Source organism: Chelonoidis abingdonii, chromosome 4 (genome assembly GCF_003597395.2).
Source record: "Chelonoidis abingdonii isolate Lonesome George chromosome 4, CheloAbing_2.0, whole genome shotgun sequence".
NCBI classification, from domain to species: domain Eukaryota; kingdom Metazoa; phylum Chordata; order Testudines; family Testudinidae; genus Chelonoidis; species Chelonoidis abingdonii.
In genome coordinates, this window is record NC_133772.1 from 78123327 (window position 1) to 78147628 (window position 24302).

The 24302-nt window shown below is 47.7% G+C and overlaps 2 protein-coding genes across 2 annotated transcripts in view; both read left to right on the forward strand.

The window, feature by feature from the left end:
- CRY2 (cryptochrome circadian regulator 2) overlaps positions 1–24302 on the forward strand; it is a 208057-nt gene that overhangs the window by 119107 nt on the left and 64648 nt on the right. The gene's annotated exons all lie outside the window — the stretch shown is intronic.
- Positions 7715–24302, forward strand: part of LARGE2 (LARGE xylosyl- and glucuronyltransferase 2) — a 39559-nt gene continuing 22971 nt past the window's right edge. Inside the window, exons 1-3 of the mRNA XM_032775096.2 lie at positions 7715–7804; positions 10463–10535; positions 21087–21185. The gene's annotated coding sequence lies outside the window, so the exon portion shown is untranslated. The remainder of the gene's footprint in view (positions 7805–10462; positions 10536–21086; positions 21186–24302) is intronic.

Below are 24302 nucleotides of genomic sequence, written 5' to 3' on the forward strand. Positions count from 1 at the left end.
ATGTTTATTCTCTTTTTAAGGACCCAAGGGATTTGGGTTCTTGGGGTCCCCAGGGAAGGTTGGGGAGGTCAGAGTGCCCCAAAAGACTATATTTTTGGGTGGTGGCAGTGCTGTCAGATCTAAGCTAGTAATTAAGCTTAGAGGATTCATGTGCTAGTATCTCATTTTCTGAACTCTAAGGTTCAGATCTGAGAGGGAATGCTATGACACCATGGTAGAGTCAGGTCATTATTGGGCAGTAAGGAGAAGAGTGCAGACTCAGCACTAGTCTTGATATGACAATAAAAACCAAAAGTAAGCTGACTGTGCAAGTCCAATCAGTGCTCTATCCTCTCAGTGCCTCCAACTTGCTCTGCTGTCAGTAACTTGCACTCTAGCTGGCTAAAATCTGCCAGATTAGACTGTACTTGGGGAGACTGACTCCTGTGGACTTGGGCACAGAACCTTATAGTTATCGTGCTGTAATAGTTACCATGCTGCAGCCTTATAGTTACCACGCTCCTAGACCAGAAGTGCCTGAAATTACATTGTGGCACAACTTCCAGGAGCCTGAAGGTTATACCCTTTGGCATATACAATTCTACAGTACCCGCCAGCATTAGACAGCTGTAGAAAGTGATGTATAGGTAGTGAAACACGGGTGTGCATTTAAATGTTAATGGAAATACATCAGGGGGCACCCAGACTTTGAGGGTTTATCTATGCTGGGAGGAATTGCCTCCTTAATGCTTGTAACATGTGGAGTAATGGCCAATGCATTGTACCAATTCCATATCTAGGGCGGAGGCACTCTCTCTTGTAGCAAATTAGCAGAGGTGAGATGGTATTCCTGTGAAGCCAGAGGGTACACTCTCTTCAGTTGCTACACCAAGTGATTGGCTGTTCAGTTAGTAGTGAGATGATCTCCCAGTAGTGCGGGACTCTGGCTCTCCACACTAGTTTTCTGACTCTCAGAGTGGGATGGCTGAAGAAAGGGGCCATGAGTCCTTGTATGGCTCTCCTTCGTGGCTTAGCTATGTCACTTGCTATGTCAGTGACGTTCTTTATTTATTCCACCCCTTTATGAGTTCTCCGCATACCCCCTGGAATAGCTGAAATGAATTACTAGCCCCAGATAACCTGTCGACAGACGGACATACAGAGGCTACTTTAGTCCCTGATACATGACTCTTGTGTAAAATAGGAGGCCTGATTCACTGTGGCATATTGTGGGGAGCAAGGCCTTATGGGTAACTTTCTAATCTAGATCTAAATGAAGAAGTCAGTCTGAACCAGACCCAGGAGTCTCTGCTCAGAAGTGCTTTGGACAGCAGTGCTGATGACACGAACAAGCCTCTCAGAACCTGCATGGTCCTTCTTGGGTCTGGAAAACATCGCTTTGGCAGGATTTTGCAGTTGATAGGGGGCAGTTCAGTGCTGGGTAACATCCAATAATCCAGTTTGAAGTACTGCTGCCTGCCCCATCTTCAGTGTTACTGGGAGCTAAATGACAAAAGCACGGACCACTGCATACCATGCACACCCTGAGTGATTTCAGAAATGGGAGGGAAGCCCTGGGGTTTGGCTGAAGCATGCTGAGGCTGCTGTGGGGTTGGAATATTCCACAAAGTGAACTGGGACTCTCCCTGCTGACCCAAATGTTACATCTTGTTCTGTTAGTATGCATTAGAACTGGAGCTGGGCAGACTGTTACAAACCATCACACTACACAGACTTAGCCCTGGGCCTTGTAGCTTGGAAGGTTCAATTACCCCTTCTCCTCTTAATTCTTAACTCTTCTCCTCTGGTTTCCTGGTGCATCTACCCTTCCTGCCTCCAACTGGGACAGGATACATTGTCACGGAGGCTAATTTCTGCTTGACTAAGAACAGTGTCTTGTTTAAATAACACCTCCTATGTGTAGAGCACAGTTATAGAGTAGTGGTATCTGCCTTGTGCAGAAAGCTTTTTCCAGAAATGCATCTAGGGCCTGGAGCTATCATTATTTGGCTCCTGTTTTTTGGAATTGCTTGTATAGGTAACACCTTTTATTTATGGTTTTCCCCCACTTATCTCCATGTTCCTGCATTCTCTGTCTGTATCATTAGCAATGTGCTATCTTTCCTATAATAATAAGAGCTATACCAATTTCCTAGAGCTGGGAGGGACCTTGAAAGGTCATTGAGTCCAGCCCCCTGCCTTCACTAGCAGGACCAAGTACTGATTTTGCCCCAGAGCCCTAAATGGCCCACTCAAGGATTGAGCTCACAACCCTAGGTTTAGCAGGCCAATGCTCAAACCACTGAGCTATCCCTCTGAATTAATGAATGAGTGTTAAGTAAGAGGCTGTGCAGGTTCTCCAGAATCTGAAGTGAAGGTGCCATTTGAAACCCAGCAATTGGACATGAGTAGCAATAGCTTGGGGTTTCTGGCTATTAGCCAGGGATCAGCCAGTCCTGAACTAGGTATATCTTTCTGTCCTTTCCAAGCCTTGGGTGCCTTCTTAAAACCCTTCCTGGCTGTGTCCCCTTCCTCTCTGCTACTCCAGAGAAGAGAGGCTGCCCTAGCATCAATCCCACCAGGCTGTGAATTTTTCACAGGTCTCAACCATGATCCTGTGTAAACAATTTGAAGTATTTGGACTCTAACAGTCTGATGTGGGCTGCTCTTTGGTGATTAGAAGCAGCAGATTGTTGCCACAGTCTCTGAAAAGGTCCCTTTCCCTATGTCCTTGATGTCTCATGGTATCAAGGATCCCTATGGATAATGCATAATCAGAACCTTGTTTAACCAAAACACAATTGAGTTCCCCCACTCTACGTTAACTACACTGGAAGATCCTTCAATTATCCAATCTATTCATCTGAATTATTCCATGTCCCATTGCCACCGGCTCCCTTTCCTCATTCATGTGGGTAATTAAAGTTTCTATCTTAACTGATAGCTCTCTCTTGCTGCGGAGATAGTTACTAGAACTGTGACCTAGAACAGTGTTTCCCAAACTTGGGACATCGCTTGTGTAGGGAAAGCCCCTGGTGGGCCAGGCCGGTTTGTTTACATGCTGCATCCGCAGGTCCGGCTGATCGCGGCTCCCACTGGCCGCGGTTCACCGCTCCAGGCCAATGGGAGCTGCTGGAAGCGGCGGCCAGTACATCCCTCAATCCACGCTGCTTCCAGCAGCTCCCATTGGCCTGGAGAAGTGAACTGCGGCCAATGGGAGCCGCAATTGGCCGAACTGTGGACAGGGCAGGTAAACGAACTGGCCTGGCCTGCCAGGGGCTTTCCCTACACAAGCGGTGTCCCAAGTTTGGGAAACACTGGCCTAGAAGAATGTGCTCCCTTAGCAGAGCCCGCTAACTGCAGTTATAACTGCCATTGAATAGGCTAATTCAATCTGTTTTACAAAGCTAGTATGAGAGGCTTCCTGTCCTGAGGACCTTCCAGTCTGAGGTAAGACAAGATCCCAGAAGACAATTCAGGAAAAGCAGGGGCGGGATGTGGTTTCCAAGGAGGGAGGGAAAGCAGGCGAGACTTTCATAGTCTATTAACACAAGTTACTGTAACTCCCTTTCTTGTCTGTCTGTTGTCCTCTCCAACCTGCTTGGAGATTTCATACTATCTAGTTACGGTGTGGGACTATTACATACCATAGCATCACTCTTGGTGCACTTGCCCTAAGTGCGTATTTTGTGCTCTCCATCTCCAAAGGGAAGGATTCTAGTTGCCCATGCTTTCTGAAATCCCATCTGCTCCTGGATGTCTAGGTGGTAGCAGTTCCTAAGCTTGCTGCTTATCACCAGCATTTGGCAAGATAACGATACCCTGTGAGTGATTCAGGCCTTTGTCCCTCTAAGGTTAGGCTTTTGACCATGCTTTGCAGGGGGCTGCACCTTGAAACAAGCTGGAAGCTGCAGCTAGAGCAGATTGCAGGTGCACATTACGCCTGAGCTCTGGGGTCTGCACATGCCACCAGATCTCAAACCTCACCTGGGAATAGTGTTGGCTTTAGTCCATAGAGCTGGGGTACTACTGACCTGAGGGATGCGCCTCTCCCCATCTGGTAGTATGGAACGTGCAGTCATTCAAGGTATATGAACCAACAACCTCCTGGAGAGGGCTGGTGCCAGTGTCTGGCTTTGATGAACTTTGGAATACTGTAAGACTGGCCTGTTCTCCCACATTTATTCTCCATGATGAGGAGATGGAGTTTAATGGAAGGGAGCCGTCTTGGGGCTTGGAAGCATGCTAGGGCTATTTAAGGGTATGTCTACACTGGAAACTTCAAAGTGCTGCCGTGGGAACACTCCCGCGGCAGCGCTTTAAAGTACCAGTGTGGTCTCCCACAAGCGCTGGGAGAGAGGTCTCCCAGCACTCCTGGTAATCCACCTCCATGGAGAGATTAGCACCGAACACTGGGAGCTGTGCCTGTCTACACCAGCGCTTTAAAGCGCTCAGACTTGCTGCGCTCGGTGGGTGATTTTTCACCCAGCTGAGCCAGCGAGTTAGAGCGCTATAAATGTAAGTGTAGACAAGCCCTACAGCTTGGTTTATTTTGTTAAAGGGGACCTCCAAAATGTGCTGGTAAGAGACTAGGTTTGTGCCTTTGTTGGTTTATGATGGATGAAGGGGGCCTGAGAGCCTCCTCACCATTCCCTTCAAAAACTTTTTACACTTTCCCTTAGAAACAGCAACAATGTCAAGTGTGGTCTTCCCTGTCTTTACTTGAAGTCTCCATGAGGGGCTGAGTGAGGTGAAATAGGAGCTTTTTCCAGCTCTTGACTGAAAACGAGGGAGGGAGTTTTGACTCTTCACCAGTGAAAGCTTTCTTTTCCAACTGTTTGGGTTGATAAAAACAAGCCCCAAACAATCTTTAAATGTTCCACAGCTTCTTCTCTCTGTCTGGTTTCTTTTGCGTGGTACTGTTAGTTCTCCAGTTGGTCAGAATCTTTTAGGAGAAGTAGGGAAGATGAGACCTGAATTTATAATGTAGAAATATGTAACCTGTCCAGGTTAAATATTTACATAAATTCTGTACTTGGTAAAGAGCCCCCAAAGGGTATGAAAGGGATGCCCTTTCTGTGTAGGTCTCTGTAATGAGCCTAGAGTTTGCTCAGGGAAGGTGGTCAAGCCTTGCATCTCCTGAAGGGCAGAAAAATTAGTCTGACAAGGCTTCCAACTTCATTAACTCAGGATCAACTCTGCTGGCATGGAGACCTTCCCTTCCTACACTCCCCCTCAACTTTGTGGGAGGTGCTTCTCCTGCAGGGGTAGGAAAAATTTCAACTATGGAAACAATCTGTCTCCTCCTGGCTTCACTGTTGCAGCTCTGCCAGAAGGAATCCTCACAACAGGGCTGTGACAACGACACCACAACTTTATTAATTAATCATTAGTTTACCCTGAAGTCTCATTTGGAAGATTAAGAATTGGGTTGAAGACTGAACGCAGTATCCTCCGTGGCTCACTGCCAGAGCTTCTGACATCAATGGGGCCCAAAGTCTCAATTATAAGAAAAAAAGAAGAGTACTGTGTCTATTCTCTACTGCACTTGCCAGAGAATACTGGGCCTGTCCTGGACAGGGTAATAGCCAACTGGCTGGGCCCAGGCCTACAGGGACTGTGAAAACTTCCCCACACAGCCCTGCCAAAGCATCTCAGTCATGCTCTGCAACAGCTTCTGCTCTTCTAGAAGGAGGGAATGGTGTCTAGCCGTTAGAACAGAGGTGGGGGGGGGGGGTGATGACTTGGAATTAGAACTCCAGGGTTCTCTCTACGGCTGTGCTGCAAATTTCTTGCGTGGCTGTGGGCAATTTACTTCGCCAGGCTGTGCCTCCATTTTCCTGTCTGTGAAATGGAGATGATACTTTGCTATCTCATAGTGACATGTGAGGAGTAAATTTTGCACAGCGTTGTCATGAGGTGCTCATGTGAAATGCATAAGAGAAGGGAAATACAATAGTAAATATTTCCCCCTCATTTGGGGCCCAATATGAATGCATTTTGTGTGAATCTGGTGTGAGAAGTCAGAGGCTAAAGGAGCCTGAAAGGGGATTTTGAATCTTGGGAACCATAGAATATAGCTGGAGGTCAGAGCTCTGCTCTGGTCGCCAATCAAGAGGCTAGGCAGCAGTCTGACTGTGGTTTGGAGAGAGGAGATGTGCCATCCTTCATGTCACACTGTCCATCCATCCATACTGCTATGTAACTGCAGTGTTTGTACATGGCAGCTCACTCTCTCCTCTGTCTTAGCTTGTATCGCTGGGACTAAGCAAGTGAATCTGTGTGACCTAGGAGCCTGGGGGGAGGTACTGCTGAAAGAGATCTCAGCCTAGGGGTGTGGGTGTCACTTAAAGTGGATGGAAAAGACCAGGGCCGGCTCTACCATTTTTGCCATCCCAAGTGTGCAAAAAAAAAAAAGCCACCCGGACTGTGCTGCCCCAAGAATGGACAGAATGCCGCCCCTTGGCATGTGCCACCCCAGGCACATGCTTCCTCTACTGGTGCCTGGAGCTGGCCCTGAAAAAAAGCTTTTAAGAAACCAATGTCTGCTTCATTCCAAGAATGTTATGATTCCTCCCTCCACGTACTTCCCGCCCTACTGCTGCTTAGTATTGGAATGTCCCTTTATAGATACTCCTGATTTCTCATGTGTGTCACTGGGGCTCAGGTTGCTAATTTGAGATGCTCACCGGGCAGAGAAGTGGTTAAACAAATGTTGTCCAGTGCTTTTTCTGTCTGTCCATTCCGTATACATATGCTGTATGAAGGGGAAAGCCAGGGAGTCCTGCACTAGGGAGAACTCACAACAGGCAACAATTGTCTTAATCACACTCATATCCCCAAAGTTTCTGGTCAAGTTTGACATAGTACATTTAGCATTTACTGTACAGAGATCAAAGCACTTCACTGGGATGGAAGAAGTTTCCTTGTCCCCAGATGGGGAAATTGATGCCCTGATAGGGGAAGGGATTCTCTCAAGGCCGCATAGTCAGTGGCAGAGTAAGAAATGGATCCCAGGAGTCCTGGTTTCACCCCAGCGCTCTCTCCTCAGGACCATGCTGCTTCGTTACAGCCTCAACCTTGAGACCAGCAGTGTTGGAAGACCAAATGTTGCTGATCAATTGAGTTTTTGGTTAAGACAGATTTGACCAGAGATACAAGGATCCTGAAGGGATAAACCTGCATCCAGATGCAGTACTTGGGGATGTGGGCAGCGCTGAGTTGCAGTTCTGAGCCTATTTACTGTAGTGGCCTAATGCCCAGATTTGGAGAGTCTGCTCAAGTGAGACTCTCCCCTTGCTGGGACTCATAGGGGATTGAGCTGGTGGAGGTCCAGTGTCCTTTATGCATGTGTCCTATACTCCTGCAGAATGACTTCACACTCAGGAGTTTCCACCTCACCCACTTAGGGGGACCAGGTGCCCCAATTTTATAGGAACAGTCCCGATATATTGGGCTTTTACTTATATAGGCACCTATTTCCCTCCAACCCCTGATTTTTCACACTTTCTATCTGGTCACCCTAAAACCCACTGCACCTCTGGGGCTGTTTCTGGGGCCTCGCCTCGATCTCTCTCACACTCTCCTTTTGTTTTGTAACCTGATAATTAATTATTAGCAGTTTTTGTGTTTCCAGGTGATAGTGAGATGAGATGACCCCAAACTTAGCTGGAACTAGAAGTCTCTGTGATACTGGTGCTATCCCTGCTCTCTGCCTGCAGAAGCCATGAACCTGTAACCGGGGAAGCTTCCCCTCAACCAACGTGTTACCACCAGATCTGCAGTACAGGAGCCAGCTGCCCTGTCACCTCAGCATCCTCCAAAGGTTGGTTTTCTTGCTCCTCTTGTAGAGAAGTTAAAGCTACTCAGTCTCCTGCTGTCCCAGTCTCTGCTTGCCCAGACCAGTGAGTTTAGGGTAGAAGGTAAGATGGGGAAGAATGCTGGGATTGCTGGCTCCCTCTCTGTTCAATGGCGCACTGTACTCCGTCCCTTACTGCCAGACACCACTCCTCATCCCTGGGCAGGGGGTGCACTAAGTCCACAGGACAGCCCTTTAGATTCCCATTAGCCTCCCACAGCACCTGCCTTGTAAAAGGAGAAGGAAGAACATTCCTCCTTTTTTGTCCCGCTAAACCCTGGTGAGCAAACGATCTTCCTTTATGTCTGTTACAAAGGGATGTCTCTTTAATGCACATTTGGAGATTCCCCTCCTCAAATCTTCTTGTTTCCAGAGAACTTTTGATCTCTAAATTCCAAGCTCAGCTGGACACAGTGGCAGAGGCCTGGGCTGCTTCGCTTGAGAACTAAAGGACTGGAAGGGAAAAGTCTATTTTAGGGTGGAGGACCAGAAGGGACCCTGCGGCAATTTATTTTAGCAGACTGGGGACCTACTCCTTGTGGCTCTTTGCCCTGTTTGGCATTAATCCCTTTCCCTCTGTGCACCAAGCATTTTGGGGGGCTGCCATTCTTCTCTGCTGCCTCCCCTGCCCCTCATTAGTGCATGGCCTGGCTTGTCTAAACCTTGATCGGATTTGTCAGGGCTCCTTCCCTTTTCTTCCTGTTCATTGAAGATTGAAACAAAGGAAATGGGAGAAGAAAGGGCCTGAGAATAGGAGTGAGGGAAGTGAGTGACAGGCTGCCCCCTGCACCCCTCCCCCCTTCCAGCTCTCTTGGGGCAAAGCTAAAGCCGGTACAGTTCACTTCAGAAGGCAGTGCCTTCCCCCTGCCTCTAGCCTGAGTCAGGGCTTCTGCATTCTGTTCCCAGCTCTGCCGCTAGCTGGCTTCATGGTTCACCTGCTCCCTTGGTCATGTTCCTATGGAACTGCTGCCTGCACTGGGTGTGTGCTGCAGCTGAGGCTGTTCCCTCCACTATTGACCTCGTAACCCAGACAGCCCTAGTCTAAACGGCCAGGCTGCAGCATTGCCTACTAAAATACCCACACCAGTGGGAAGAGGCTCCTTCTCCCACAGCAGGGGCACTGTGGCATGGGGACCCAAATTAATCTCCAGTGTAAGTGGGCTGTTATTTTTAACGTGCCCTGTGCTGAGAGGGTTCCCTCATTACCTGCACTAGCAAAAGGCTGCTCCAGCCAGCCAGCCCCTAATGAACCCAAAGCAGAGCTTTGATGGCTCCTGGCATCTGTACAGGACATTAAGCAGCAGGACTTTCCGGCTCCTCCCCATCCTGAGCCAGATAAGGGCTCTGAACAAGGGCCTTTTGTGCAGCCAGGTCTGTGAGGAGGATGCTAACCTGGTTTTGGGGAAACAGCATCCATGATTTGGCAGCTGATAGTCAAGATCAGACTTTCCGTTGAGGCAGGAGACTTCAGTGTGAAGGGAGCCTGACCTAACATTCTGGTCTCAGCACTTTTCTGGCTGATGTTAATCCCACCCCTGACATTCTCATCAAGCCCTTCAAACTTCCCTCCCCCACCTTCTCTCTTGATCTCTTCTGCCCTTTGCTCACAGCCTCAGTATTAATCTGCCAGGAGAAATTAAAAAACATGAAGTCCCAGCATAGTGACGCAGCCACTACGGTGTAAAATGCATCCTCACCTGTCCAATCCTAATTGTCAGTCTCTAGGAAGCTTTTTCTTGGGGCTCAGCCTATATTTTCCTCTCAATCTCTTCTTTCGCATTCTCCCCGTACGTAACCCTCAAGTAATCAGCACTCTCAGGGCTTTTAATTAGAGAGCTCTTTAAAGTGCTTAAGCTATGAAATGTGTGGCTTTGGTGTTACTAAACCCTCTCCTTGCTTGGTATTCATTCATGCCCTTCAGGTATTTGCATTCTCTTACCATGTTCCTCTCGTCAGGGAGGTCACTTAGCCAAACTCCAAAGCTTCACATATTTCCCCACATCTTTGTCCATTCCATGTGCACAGAGTCAGTGGGAGATGGGACTCCCAGTTCCCACCCCCACTCCCACCATACACACTGTCCAGAGGGGTCATTTGGGTAAGCCCCACAGGTGTGGGGAGTTTGTTCTTTTAATTCCCTGGGTGGGCTTGCATGGCAAGTTAGTTTTCTGTGACTGCTCCTAACTGATGATCTTCTTAGTAAAGAGGAACCCCAGACGGATTTTGCTATTTCAGATGCATTATACAGAAGGACTGTCCTTGCCCTGCTCCATGGTGGAATGCCTGTGTTGCTGCAGCCCAGACAGGTCAAGTTCCACTGTGGAGTTATTGACTAGCAAAATCTTTGTGTCGAAGTGATTGTATTGAAGGTTTATGCCTTTCCAGTCAAACAAAATCATGTTCCATCAAAGCGAGCATGTGTTTCCCCTTCTGTATTTTACAGGGTAATTGCTGGGCTGGTGGGCTCAGCACAGGTATAAATCAGCTATGCAGTTCAGCAGGGTTGTGAAGTGCTTGAGCTAGAAAGCTCCTGTCATGTCCAGTGAGTCCATCACACACTTGCAATTAATTGATGACCTTCATATAATGCTCATCCCCCCCCCATGTTATTTCTCTCTCTTGCAGAGACCCCATCCCCTGGTATTCCAGTGCAGTGCATGTGCCAGAGTATGCAGACTATCTTGTGTTCCAGCATCAGGTACTGCACTCTTTTTACACTACTCACCTGCCCTGAGCACGCTGGTTAGATTGAAGGCAGGTGTAAGCTGCAGGGGGAGAGGTGTCTGGCTCAGTGCTGCCTTCCCTAGGCTAGCAGTAGATTCAAGCTACCCAAACCTTGGGTTTCATATGGAAAATAAAATCTCATCTCCTCACAAATGTCAGTAGTAGGAAGGGGAAGGCAGATATCATCTCTCGCTGGTGCCCCCTGCCAGACAGATACAGTGCAGAGTGAGAGGCTTAAGCCAGACCTGGTGTTTTCAGTCTCTGCTGTCTCCTTTGGGCAGCGATGGCTTCTGTGTAGTAAGAAGGGGAGACATGGTTCTTCTCCTCTCGAACTGGCTCTTCAGAGAGTTATCATAGTGAAAGCTAGTGGGGCAAGGGATGGATTAATCCATCAACCAAATTGGAAGCCAGAATCTCCTGAGCATGGGCTTGAATTCCCCATGATACCGTTGGGTTCCCAATGGATGGCAGGCTTCCAGATAGGGGCCTAGTTGGCGGAACACTGGCCTGGGAGACTGGAGACCTGGGGTTCTATCCCTAGCTCTGCCACCGACCGGCTGGATGACATTAGGCAAGTCACCACCCCTCTGTGCCTCTTCCTACCCTTCAGCTGTCTTTAGATTGTAAACTCTCCAAGGCAGGGCCTATGTCCCACTATGAACTGGTCTGTACTCCAAAGTTACATCAGCATAGGTGCATCTCAAAAACTTGACAAATCTACACTCCTGAGAAACATAGTTAAACTGATCTAATCCCTGGTGTAGACAGCACTAAGATGATGGAATAATTCTTTGTCCTAGCTGTAATGCTGCCTGCAGTGACCTAAGAGCATGAGTACCAACGCAGGGCAGTCTGTTAAGAACCAGGGCAGAAACCTCAAATTCGTTGTGAGTTCTATATTTAGATTTCACCAACCAATTATCAAGTGTAAACTTCTCAGGCACTAGAACAGTCTGAACATGAAGTCAGACAGTCCCCTTGGGTTCTCCGATCTGTCTCGCTCCCAGGTGAGCAAACCTTTATGATAGATGGTCCCTTACACCAAGAATCACACCAATATTCAGGTTACTCCCAGTCCCAAAGGACCAGTCACTTACCCCAGGTCAATTCCACTTAGATTTCACACCAAAGACAACGTTTGTATCCAAGCCTATAATAAACTACATAAAGATTTGTTAAGTAGGAAAAATATTTTTTTACAAGGTTCAAGCAGGGAAACATATACACAAATGAGTTACAATCTTAAGTTTTTAAAAGTAATAAAAGAGCTTGCTTATTACAGAAGCTTCATGTCCTTTAGGGCTAACCCAGGCTAAGCACTGGGGTTCTCTTGCTTGCGTCTATAAAACTTTGTCTAGGCAGCAGAAAGATCCTGTTCCTTCTTGTAAAGGTTTTCTTATCCCCTTTCTTCCTTTTGCTCTGAGTCGCACACTTAGCTAATGGGAGGAATTCTCCTGTATGACTCATCTTCCCAGGGAGGGCAGAACAACCAATGTCTTTTGTCCTCTCTAACATCCCACAATAGTCCATCTGGTATCACTGGACCTTTCCTGTTGGGCAGAACATAAAACCTTCTGTAGGAGGTCAGTACATCACACTAGTTAATATGTCTCTCCTGTCTGGTGACTTACACAGTCACTGAGGTTCACAGTATAACCACTCAAATATTACTTTCCAATGTGGAATATGAATGTTATAACTGAGATTAATTCATGCAGCAACTCACAAGCATTCAATGAAATCTAAACACATTCTTAGAATTCTAATATTTATTTTAACAATACTAACACACAAATGAGGAAGACTGATTCCAGGTGTATTTGTCAGTATTCCATTGAGAGAGGGAGACTTTGGCATGAGCTGGCACCTGGTTTGGAGAATCCCACCTGTTGCTGTGGTAAGTGTCTCCACTGAAGCACTACAGCAACTGTACCGCTGTAATGTTTAAAGTGTGGACATAGCCTGTGTGACTGTATAGTGCTTAGCACAGTGGGCCCTTGTCTCAACTGGGTTACCATAATACTACTATGATATTGGCCTGGCCCCCCTTCCCTGGCCAGCAGTGCTCCCTGGGGGGTCAGTTTTGCTGTGGCACTGTGTCCCTAAACCCAGTGTAGTTCTGTTCAGGGCCCAGATGCTGCAGAAGAAAGGGTGGCATAGAGTCTTTCTTAGAGAGAGATTTCTAAAAAATATGCTAAGCTCTGTATTCACACTGAGTTTGGAGGTGAGGGGAGCAGCAGAGTGAGGGGCAGGGCTGCTAAAGTCAATATTACTCATGAGTCAAGTTATTGAAAGTGAAATAGTGGGGAGGGGGAGAGTTAGCAAAGATGCTGGCTGTGGGCTGCTGTCTGATATCCATAAAACACCATCACCTCATCATCATCCTGTTGACTGATCATCTTGCAAAACTGCTTATTGCACAGAATCCTCCTGTCCTCCCCCGTCCATCCATTTTCTGGATTGATTTTATGGCTTGGATGAGTTTAATGTTCTGATAATGATGCTTTGTCTTCATCTCTGTCTCAGGGAAGGACTTTGAATTTATTGCAGCCTGGGGAAGGCAAACTGTCCAGAGTGAAAGTGGGGGCTCTGCTGGGGCAGCTTCCCCCCACCAGCTCACTTGGCTGCCTGCGCTGCGTGCTGTCCAGGGGCAGGACTGTTCGGGTGCAGAGTTAGTAGCACAACCTCTTCCCTTGTGGTGTGTGTCTTGAGTAGCTGCTGGACTTGCTCCCCCTCTGTATCCAACTTTGCTGGCTGGTTTCCCTCCACTTTTCCCATTCAAAGTTCACTGAGACAAGAGCTCCCCCTTTCCTCCCCGCCATCCCCACATTGGTCAGGACGGTGGTGGGCTGAGCTGATTTGCAGAGGGTGACCCTACACATAGCATGAGTATAAGCAAGATGTCTGTAAGCATGATGGTGAAGCTTGTTCCAGTAGCCAGTTCTTCTCCTCAAAGTTTCTTTCTTCAAGGACTCCAGAAGGGATGTGATGGACAGAATAGCCCACCCCCTCATTATTGTGCTCACCAGTTAGGCCTAGTTTCCAACACACTGATTTTTGGTTCGCTAGTTTCCAGTTCCACACTTTTTTTTTTTTTTTTTTTTTTTTTTGTTTACCAAGCATGACCTTAACACAGTCCTTGAGTTATATCAATAGGCCCTTTTGTTTGGACTAATTGAGTCTTTGCCTCACTTTTGCACCTTTCTTTGTCAACTTTGTTGTTTGAAATTGTGACAGTTTATAAACTTCCACTCCTTACAGTTGAGCAGGTCTGGATGCAGCAGATGCAGGCCTGGATCAGAGGTACCCATAGTTGGCTGTTTGCAAGAGTTGTAATCCACTGAATGGGATGGATTGCTGGGTTCAGCGTAGGCTTTCAAAGCCTTGGATGGGCTGGAAGCAGCAGTTTAGATCTCTGATGATTCAGATCAGTCTTGTATCCTTGTCACTGTAGCTAACCTGGCTTCATGCACTTTGCTGTATGTGTGATGTTCAGATGGGGCTTTGAAACTAGAGACCCTATGGACTGTGCAGAAGCATGAAACATCCCAGGGCATTTTTGTAAGAGTTGGATTTGTTTGCTTCGGTGTCCTTGGCCAAACTCCCTTCTGCTCCAGAAATGGCTACATTTCAATAGAGTTGTGTGAAGAGCTGTGAGATCCTTTGGGATCTTTCAGGTATATTTGTAACGTGCTCCTCACTGTAATAAATAGGAGGGAAGATGTTGGACTTCTGGGAACAGGTGATTGGCTGGGGAATTTGTAACATTACCTAATGACTCTTCATGAATCTCCCCCCCTTTTTGCCATTCTTTTCCTCTTTCACACATTCATATGGAGGTGGAGGGACACTTGGCTTTACGTATTCCTCCATCTTCTCTTGCACTTTTGCCCTCTGCCACTCCTTCATGACATTTCCCCAACCCTCCTCATTCCAGGGATTATGATCAAAATCCATGCTACAAATAGTTTTCCTAGCCACCAAAGCTGACTCCAGCTTATTAATCACTTCAATGCATTTCTTATGATTCCCTTTTCCAGGTGGCTTTGTAGCCTGTTCAGTTAAAACCGACACAGCCCTTTTATATCGTTTTGCCTCCAATTTATACTCCCCCCTCCTCCCTGCATTTGTGCATCCATTTCACATTCCAATTCTTGACAAGTTTGAGTTAAAGCAGCCGTCTGCTGGACATTAGTTACATTTTGCATTTTCTGCAAATCTTTTTCATCGCCTTATTTTGTAATCTCAGCTTCTCCAGCTCCTGTTGCAAACTTTCCTTCTCCTGTTTTCAAATCTCACGCTTCTCTGCAAACATATTCACAGCCTGATACATAATTCAAAAAGCAGCATTTGTCCAAATGCTGTCCAAACATTATTTGTTCCTTTTTAGGAGTAAGAGTGCCACATGTCTGATATTTTAACAGCATTTCATCCAAACACCCTTCCTTGTATGGGACCGGAATAGCATTTGGCAACCATGGATCAGGGCCAAGATCTTCGCATGCCTGTCTCAGTAAGCACCTCTCAACCATACCCGGGGGCTTTGGGGCATCCCCCTTGTCCCCTGGTACGACAACCCTTCCCTGTCTGTGTTTGCAAAACATCATTGACTCCAGGAACGACCAATACAACCCTGCTCACCAGTATATTTCCGTCTCTTTATACTGGCAATCGGTTCAGACACAGTTTGATTCATTTTTAAGACCTTTACACTTAGACATGACAGTAAAATGTCCTCTGTTACCAAATGTTGACAACAGGGGGTGCTGCTATCCCAAAATGGATCTTTACTGGCTCCCGCTGCGGCAGATTACTGTCATACCAGTGGAAAAAGGTCCATAGTAATTATCTTCAGTACACAGCAGTTTATTGAGAAGGAATTACACAAGCAGTAAAGGGTTATATTAAGCACATAACTCCTATGTTAGACATTAAGAGCTATACAATCCTCTTAATGAGTCTCCCTTTCACAGACAGGCCCTGCACTAGCCTCATGCAGTTCCTGCTTGGCAAACAGAGAAGATGGTTACCAATTTTATAGACGGCTTCTTTCTTCCTGGTTTGATCTTCGCAGCCCTCTGGTCTGTCTCGGCTTCCCTCGAGGCAAGGCCTTGGTTGCCTTGAGACCCCTTTGGTTCACAGTCCTACTCGAGCCCATGGCGCAGAGTTTTGGCTACTGTGTCTAGCAGCATTGCTGCTTCAAGCGTTAATTAAGGAGTCCCAGCCACAGTAATTTACTTTGCCTGATTCTTATACTCTTTCCTTAAAGGAGTCTTAAAAGCATGGCCAGAGGGCGTGTGGTTACTAATTTTTACCTGATTAGTATTTTAGAAGGGGTTGGGGGGTGGTACCGAATGAAGATCACCCCACATTTACTCACTCATCAATCATTCGCTTTATCTCTTTGTGTGATGGTCCTGCTGTAAGGTCAGTATAACCAGGTCAACCTGTGCTCCAGGTTGGAACTTTATACATATGATAGTTACTTTTGTATGGGCTCATATTTGCCGATGCCCATATTTGCCGATCACTATCAACCATACACACAGACTTTGCCAGTCCTTTATCAAATTTGCTTCTGCTTAAAGAGAACCTGCTCCCAGGATCCTCTGCAGCCATTCAGGCATGTTTCAGTCATGTCAAGTTATGCTCACACATCATTCATTCAGTATGGCCACACCAATTTGGTACCATCCCAACATCTCCATTCTCCAAGCTGGTGGTATCCTGTGTCCCTCATTGCTGGACTGCCTTCTCTAGCAGCGCCTTGGTGAAGGATGGTGCCTGTGCTGTGCAGCCCTTCTACTGCTCTGCAAAGTGGCTGTTTAATATTAGTCAGTTGCCCCAGCTAGGTGGGGAGCAATGCTGCTTTATGGGCTCCAGACAGCAGAGAGGGAGGGGGCTGAAGACTTTTTTGCTTAAGCCCATGGGGGAGCTGGATGTTGGTGCTGGTGTTCGGAGATCTCCTGTAGGCCAGGTCTGCACTAGGAGGGACCGCTAGAGGAGCTATAATGGCAAAAGTGTTCATGCAGCTTATACCAGCAAAAAGTGCTTTTGCTGGTACACTGGTCCAGCAAGCGAAAAACCTACACCACTAAAACCCCTTTTTTGCTGGTATAACCGTGGCACACTAGGGCTTTTGCTGCAGAAATGTCACCAAAACAAAATATCACACCCCTAACTGACATTGCTATACTAGCAACAGTCTCTAGTGTAGACCTGGCCTTGGGCTCTGGCAGGTGTGACACACAGGCTTTTTCAAGGTCTGCTCAGATATGGCCTGTTACCAGACTAAATTATCTCAAGTGTGTCATTTACCACGCCAGACAGGATCCCTGCTGAACGGAGTGTGTGAAATTGCCACAAGGTGCCTGGAGACCAGCCAAGGGGCAGCTGTTGCTGCTGCTGTTATTGGACTGGCTCTGACAGGTGGGGCTGGTGTCAGCCAGTGTCTGGTGCATGTCTTCCTGTTGCTGGCTTTGTCTGTGGCATGAGAGGAAGCTAATATGCTCCTGCTGACCAGGTTGTTGCACTTGAGTTCAGCCCAGCACATCATTTCTTGCTGCCTGTGTATCCCCACAAACCAGTCTGTCTGAAGGGGGAAATTGAGTGAATACTCCTAGCTTCTCCATAAGTGAGGCAGACGTGGATGGGATGTGTGTTCCACCAGCCAGGGGACTGTTCCTTTTCCCCTCTCTTGCTGGACTGCAGGTAGGGGTGTTCAGTGTGTCCCATCAGAGGGTGTTGTCCTGTCAGAGAGAAGAGGGAACCATTAATTCAGACATGGCATAGCTGTGACACTGACATTTAGAGGGAAAATCTCTCTCCAGGTATGGTGAGTCTATATAATGATGGGGACAACTCCTCTACTATGGTCCCAGTGGCCTAGATGGACTCGTTGCCCTCCTAAATTTCAGTGGTACCTGTACCTATAGCTGCAATGTTACAGAAGAGCCTGAGATTCTGGCAGCATTACTGATGACTAGATTCTAATATCTGTACTCCACAGACTTATGGAGCAAGCTGCTATACAACATGAGTGTGTGGGGAAGTCTGTCCCTCTTCTTTATCTGAGCACTATAATTCTGTCAGAGAATAGAGGGTGTGGTAATTTTTCTATTAATTTATGAAATATGTACTTAGGTGCTGGAGCCTTAGAACTGTATGTAATAATGAGCCAACTGGCTGGAGGGGAGTTTGACACATGGGCATGACTAAGAATAGGGTGATGCAGGCTGCCTGTAGACTCAGGAAAACATCACTGCATCAGTTACATTATATTAAATTTTTCAGGGGTTTCTTTGCAGCCAGGGAGATCAGACTATTTTTTTTAATGAAGACTCATATTCTGGAGCACTGTTTTATGTCTGTGGAATACATTGGCTATTCTGCCAAAGGTTGCTATCTTTCTGATTAGATGTTGAAACAAGATCCTGCCATCTGTTAAAGGTTCCACTTGTCATAAAACCAGGGAATGATAATCCTGAGCATAGGGGTGTTAATTCTGTTTTTCTGGCTGAATTCCATTCTCCCTCTGTAAATTCCTTCTGCAGTTTCACTTTTATTCTTCCTCACTCCCTTTGCTCCTCTGAACTGCTGTGTAGTTCAGATGCTGCCCTACTCCCTCCCTAAGGCCGGCTCCAGGCACCAGCGAAGAAAGCAGGTGTTTGGGGTGGCCAATGGAAAGGAGCAGTATGTTCGGCAATTTGGCGATGGGTCCTTTAGTCCTTGGGAGCGAAGGACCCCCCACTAATTGCCGCACAAGAATGAAGCGGCGTGATTGAGCTGCTGCTGAAGTGCCGCCGCTTGGGACGGCAAAAAAGCTGGAGCCGGCCCTATCCCTCCCAAAGGTGTTTGCATTTCAACAGTGTGTGAAATAGTCCCTATGTTACCTCTGTCACTGCAGTGTTGTGATGAGATTTAAAAGTAACCTGTAAAAGGGAAAAAACTACTTGGGCCTTTAAAGAAAATATTTAAAAATTTGATGGAGAAAGCAAGCCAGGGAGGAATTAAAAAAAAAAAAAAAGTGGACTTTCTCCCTCCCCTTACTTCCCCCGACATGGAGTTCTTGCCTTAGCAGTTCAGGCCTTGCACTCTCCAAAACTCGTGTAGTATCCCATGAGGCAAGGCAGTGAATGCTGGGGCACCTCCCAGGGAAGGGATTTTTGTGTGGCTGTCAAACAGGGGCATGCCAGGACATTTTTTATAAGGCACGCAACAATTTTTAGCAAACAAGTTTTGCACTAAACTTTCCATCCTGATGAAGACTTCATGCCACTAGCTTTGTTCTGTCATGGATGATTCAGTTCTACACTTGGATGCCTTAAAGGGCACAACCATTATAGTGACATTCCACAAAAGGACATCCTCCATGCGGCAGGACCCCAGAAGTACGTTTGTGAGGTCACACCAGGGGGAGGATGCCATTTTGGTCTACAATGGGTGTTGAGGGGCTGGATTTGACCTGTGGGATGCCAGTTGGGCCATGGGTTTTTTTTTTTAATGAATTCTGTGGCATTTAGTGCATGTGTTACATGCATAGGTGACACACCATTTCTATCCAAACCTATTGGTAACACACACCTAATTCTAGCAACTAAGAAAGGTTAACTTTCTCCAAAATGTTAATCACATCCTGCCACCTTACTGCCTTCATAGCGCTATCCATCTCCCAGTTGTTGAAGAGTCTGAGACAGCCCCCCCTCCTGACAGTCTGCCACTGACAGGGAAGAACAGATTTCGCACTTCTAATAGTAGAAAATAACCACGCCCCCCCCCTTTTTATTTTGTAATAGTTAAAGGAGATGTTTCAAGCCCTGAATCTCCTTTGCTGGTTCCCTTAATGGCTGCTGTCACCACCTGCAGTTGCAGACATGTTGAGGAAGTTCTGAGACATACCCCTCCTGTGTAGTGTCCACCTATGTGCTATGATGGGAGACAAGGGATTAATTAGCAGGGCCGGCTCCAGCGTTTTTGCCACCCCAAGCAGTGGGGGGAAAAAAAAAAAGCCACCATCGGCACTTCTACCGCCGCCACTGCCTTCTTCAGCTGCAATTCGGGGACAGGTCCTTCCCTCCAAAGAGCCGGACGTGTCGCCCCTCTCCATTGGCCGCCCCAAGCACCTGCGTGCTGTGCTGGTACCTGGAACCGGCCCTGGGGATTAGCAGCAGCCTCAGAAGAGCTCCTGGGGAAAAACATTGAAGCTAGGAGCTAGGACAGTCTTGTTACTCACCGAATGGCTTCTTTAATCATTTTGGATAGATTTGTTATAAGGAAATGACCTCAAATCTAATATGGTGCTGGTATTTTGTGTATGAGATTCTTATTAAGGAGACCAAATAGTCCTCTTGCTGTGCTCTTGTACAACACCCTGGCATGCACCTTGGGGGGAGGGGGAATGGCACAAATCAAGGAAGAAATTCCCTGCACCAGCATTCCATGAACTAATTATTCACCTGACAATCCTCTGAACAGGGAAAGGGTAGCCAGGCTGGGGCCCTGAATGGGTTCTATTGTAATGGCTCTGAATGGGCTGAGCTGCTCATGCAAAAGTAAGCCCTTAGGCCAGGGGAAGGGAAAAGGCTCTTCCTGGGACCAGCCAGTACCAGAACTGCTCATGCAGGCGGGGGGTGAATAGCCAGAGAATAGGGAGATTTCTGGGCTGGGAGCTGCAGATGAGTAATATGGATGGCTCTTCAGGTGAGAAGAGTTCTGTGCTCTGGAAAAGCCAGAACACTTCCCTATAAGCAGCACTTATTATGCTGCACCGGTCTAAGGGCAATAGTGGGAAACCTCTCATCTTTCCACTGTCAGCATGTGTCTGAACAGAGCAAGGGAGTGAGCGAGGAGCATTTGGCTGGAGAGGGAAGGAGGGTGGGAGCCCTGCCAAAATGGTGAGAGAAGCATAAAGACAGCCAGAAGCATACAGCGTATGGTGTGTGTAGATACCAGCATTCATGCCCCTGTCTGTGGCATCTGCCCTCATGCACGTACCTCTATGTACCTTCATATGTGAGCCTGCACACAGAGGCCTGAGAGCACAAGTGTGTATGCAGGCAGAGACATTTTTATTTCAGGGCCATCCAGACTGGTTCCAGCAGTGGCCAATACCTGCAGTTCATTCATTACTGCTGCTCCTGTGGGGTCCTGGTGATTGCTTCCTGTCCAGTTCACACACCCTGCAGCTGGAGCTGTGATCGTCCTGATTGTCATCTCAGCTGCAGAGCTACAACTGTCATAAAATTCCCCAGCTCTGATTATGCCCCATGCAGTCTTATGTCACACAGCTGTAACTTCCATCTGCCCTAGAGAAGAGTTTCTTTCAGCTAGTTAATTCCAGCAGCAGGGAGCTCTGATTCTTATGTTATAGGACTGGGTCAAAAGAAAGGCCCTTACAGGGCTGGGAGTGGAGTTGGGTCCCCTGCTTGGTATTCCACAGAGGCCAGGTGGACTGTGTGTGGATGGGTGGGGGAAGGGACAGTGTCCTCTGTCTGACCTAATGGCAGAACTTTCCTACCCACGCTAGTGCTTGGAGCACTCTGCTGAACTCCGGAAGAAGCCATGTTCGCTCAGCCGGGAGCCAGGACTCATGAGGCTGAATGATAAGTGGAGTGAAGGAAGGAGGGTAACTTTGCCCCATCCCAGTTTTTCAGCTGGACTCTGGCTCTGCTTGCAATCCCTGCTGTCCTTTTTCTCTTCTTTTCTGTGGGGCAGTGAGCGCTTCACATGCAAACAGACCAGTGATGGCTCAAGGCTTGCTGTCCTGGTTCTGTACCTGCTGCCTAAGTGCTGGAGGCGGAAGGCAGGAGCTTTGCTGGTATGGGATGGATACTGCATAGCTAATGCTAGGGAGTAATTAGTCCTCTGGCCTCCCAATCAGTGACCCCAGCAGCTTGAGGTGTGGAGGTGCCAATCTAGCTAGCCAATAGGGGCTTCTGGGCTGAGCTGCCATAGTCAACCCATACAAGCAGCTCGGTCAAGGCAGAGGTCTCTCATATAAGCATTCTAGCTTCACCAACTGGTGCAGAGCTGTTGGGATTGGAGTGGGAGTTGTGATCTCTCTCAACTGAAAGGAGGGGGAGCAAGTGGGGCCCTCCTGTGGTGTCCATAGGAGGATCTCAGAGACCTCACACACATTAAATATGGAAACCTCACAATCCCCATGGTTATTATAGCCAGTTATATGAGAGTAAACTGGTATCCAGAGGTGAAGGAGCTCACCCTGGGACCCAAACTGGGCCAGTGGCAGAGCCAGGAGTCCTGAATCTCAGCCCCCTATTCTGACCACTGGATCCCACTCCCTCCCAGGGAGGGGCCTAGAAGCCAGGACTGCCAACTCACTTGTCCCATGTTTTAACCCCTAGATAACACTTCCTTCTCAAAGGTGGTAGTGGGGAGCAGAGAGAGTCTGATTCCCCTGGGACAGTGGAACTATCTACAGTGAGGGTAACGCTCAGCTGAGGCCTTTTGAGACTGGAATGAACTCCCACAGGAGCTAGAGACCATCACAAACCTCACCACCTTTTGCTCCAAGTGCAAGGTGCCTTTCGTTGACCTTGCCTTCTCTAAATTAAATACAGAGCAACAGGTAAAGTAAACAAAATAAAACCCTTCCAAAACAAAACACTCCATTATAGGTGCATCTCCCCCAAGGATAGGATGAGAGGACAAACTACACATGGTGCATCTGAAGAAGTGGGTTTTTTTACCTATGAAAGCTTATGCCCAAATAAATCTGTTAGTCTTTAAGGTGCCACCAGACTCCTTGTTACACGACAGACTCATGCTTGGCACAGCACTTACTGCACTATTGGAAGGTGTTCAGATACTGTGGTGATGAGTGCAACATAGGAACCTATACAGCAAAGACTTCAGGCTCTCTGCTCTAATCAGTAGCTGATGCGCCCTGTGCCCCCATGTCTCTGATGGCTTGTGGCAAGGAAAGAAGTCCTGCTGGTGTGTCTGCAAGGTACATTGCTGGTCCTTTCTCAGGGCTTGGCTACACTTGCAAGTTGCAGCGCTGGCGAGGGGGTTACAGCGCTGCAACTTAGCAGGTGTCTACACTTAAAAGCTCAGCCAGCGCTGCAACTCACTGTTGCAGTGCTGGCTGTACACTGTGGTCTCTTCTGTGTGTAGCGAGACCAGCGCTGGTGATAGCAGCGCTGGTCATCAGGTGTGGACACTCACCAGAGTTTTTATTGCCTCCAGGTATTAGGACTTATCCCAGCATTCCTTTTCAGCCTCTCTGGTTATCGCTTTGCACTCACTGCCCTGGGCTCAGAGCCTGGAGAGGAGGGGGAAGTTGTAGAGGAACCCGAGAGGGAGCTACTGAGGGTTTGGAGACCCCAGGAGTCATGCAGGCAGGAGCTATTTTCCAGCCAGGAAGAAGCTAGCCAGTCGCAGCTGCTGGGACTGGTAGTGAGGAACCAGCAGAGGAGCCTGTTCCTGGTAAAGAGCTTTTATTATAAGGATGCAAATGTTTTGGGAGCTGTCATAATAGATAGGTAAGGTGTTTGTTTCTCTTTGTTTCCCCTTTACAGGTAAAAGAAACTTAACCTTACTTACCTATCTACTTATGACAGGAGCAGGGGGGCTATGGCTGCCTGCAAGCATGCCTAGATGTGGAATAGCCCATTGATTTCCCTGTAGCTGCTCTTTGCTTTCCACAAGTCAACAGAAACCCCATGGCTTCCACAGTGAAGCAACCCCCACCCTTCCCAGGTGAGCTGCGTGTGCAGGATGGCTCTGAGAGTACTGCTGTGGCAGATGTGGGTGTAGGGTTCAGTGTTATTTCCCTGTAGCTGCTCTTTGCTTTCCACAAGTCACAGAAACCCCATGGCTTCCACAGTGAAGCAACCCCCACCCTTCCCAGGTGAGCTGCGTGTGCAGGATGGCTCTGAGAGTAGCTGCTGTGGCAGATGTGGGTGTAGGGTTCAGTGTTATTTCCCTGTAGCTGCTCTTTGCTTTCCACAAGTCACAGAAACCCCATGGCTTCCACAGTGAAGCAACCCCCACTCCTACCTTCCCAGTGAGCCACGTGGCAGCCCCCTTCCACTGTGAGCCGCATGTGGGAAAACTTGCCATCTCTATCTGCAGCTGCGGCCTCTCTGTGCTATGCTCAGAATGTGTAAATGATGCTACAAAAACTCTTAAAAACAATGCAGGCTCTGTATTAACAGTTTATCTCTCTGTTTTTTTAAAGTGACCTTGAATACTGCTCCATCAGTGCAGACTTCTGAAAGACTGCAAAGCTTAAGAAAAAAACCAAGGAAGACTAAGAAGAGATGGTGAAAGCAGTTATGATTCTGTATTCCACAGAAAAAAAAGTTGCAAGACTGGAGGGATAAGGAAACCATGAAAAAGGAACAGGCTGCCAAGATAAAGGAGAAGGCTGCCAAGAGAAAGGAATTGACTACCAAGAGAAGCACAGATCGCAGGGATGACTTAAAAAAAGCCTTCATTTCTTTCATGTATATTTTACTTTCCATAACTATATGAATAATAAATTTATATACATTGCATCATATATGCTGTTGATTGGTATTAATGACTGCTGTTCACATGTGTGGGTCCCGCCACTCTCTGGGGGTGTGCACATGTGTTGGTTCCAGCTGCTCCCTGCAGGGTTAATGCCCTGAAAACTGCAGGGCAGCAGTGGACATGGGGCTGGCTGAAGGCAGGGCAGGGGCTGACTGGAGGTAGGGTCTGGCTGCAGGTAGGGCAAGGGATGTGGGGCTGGTTG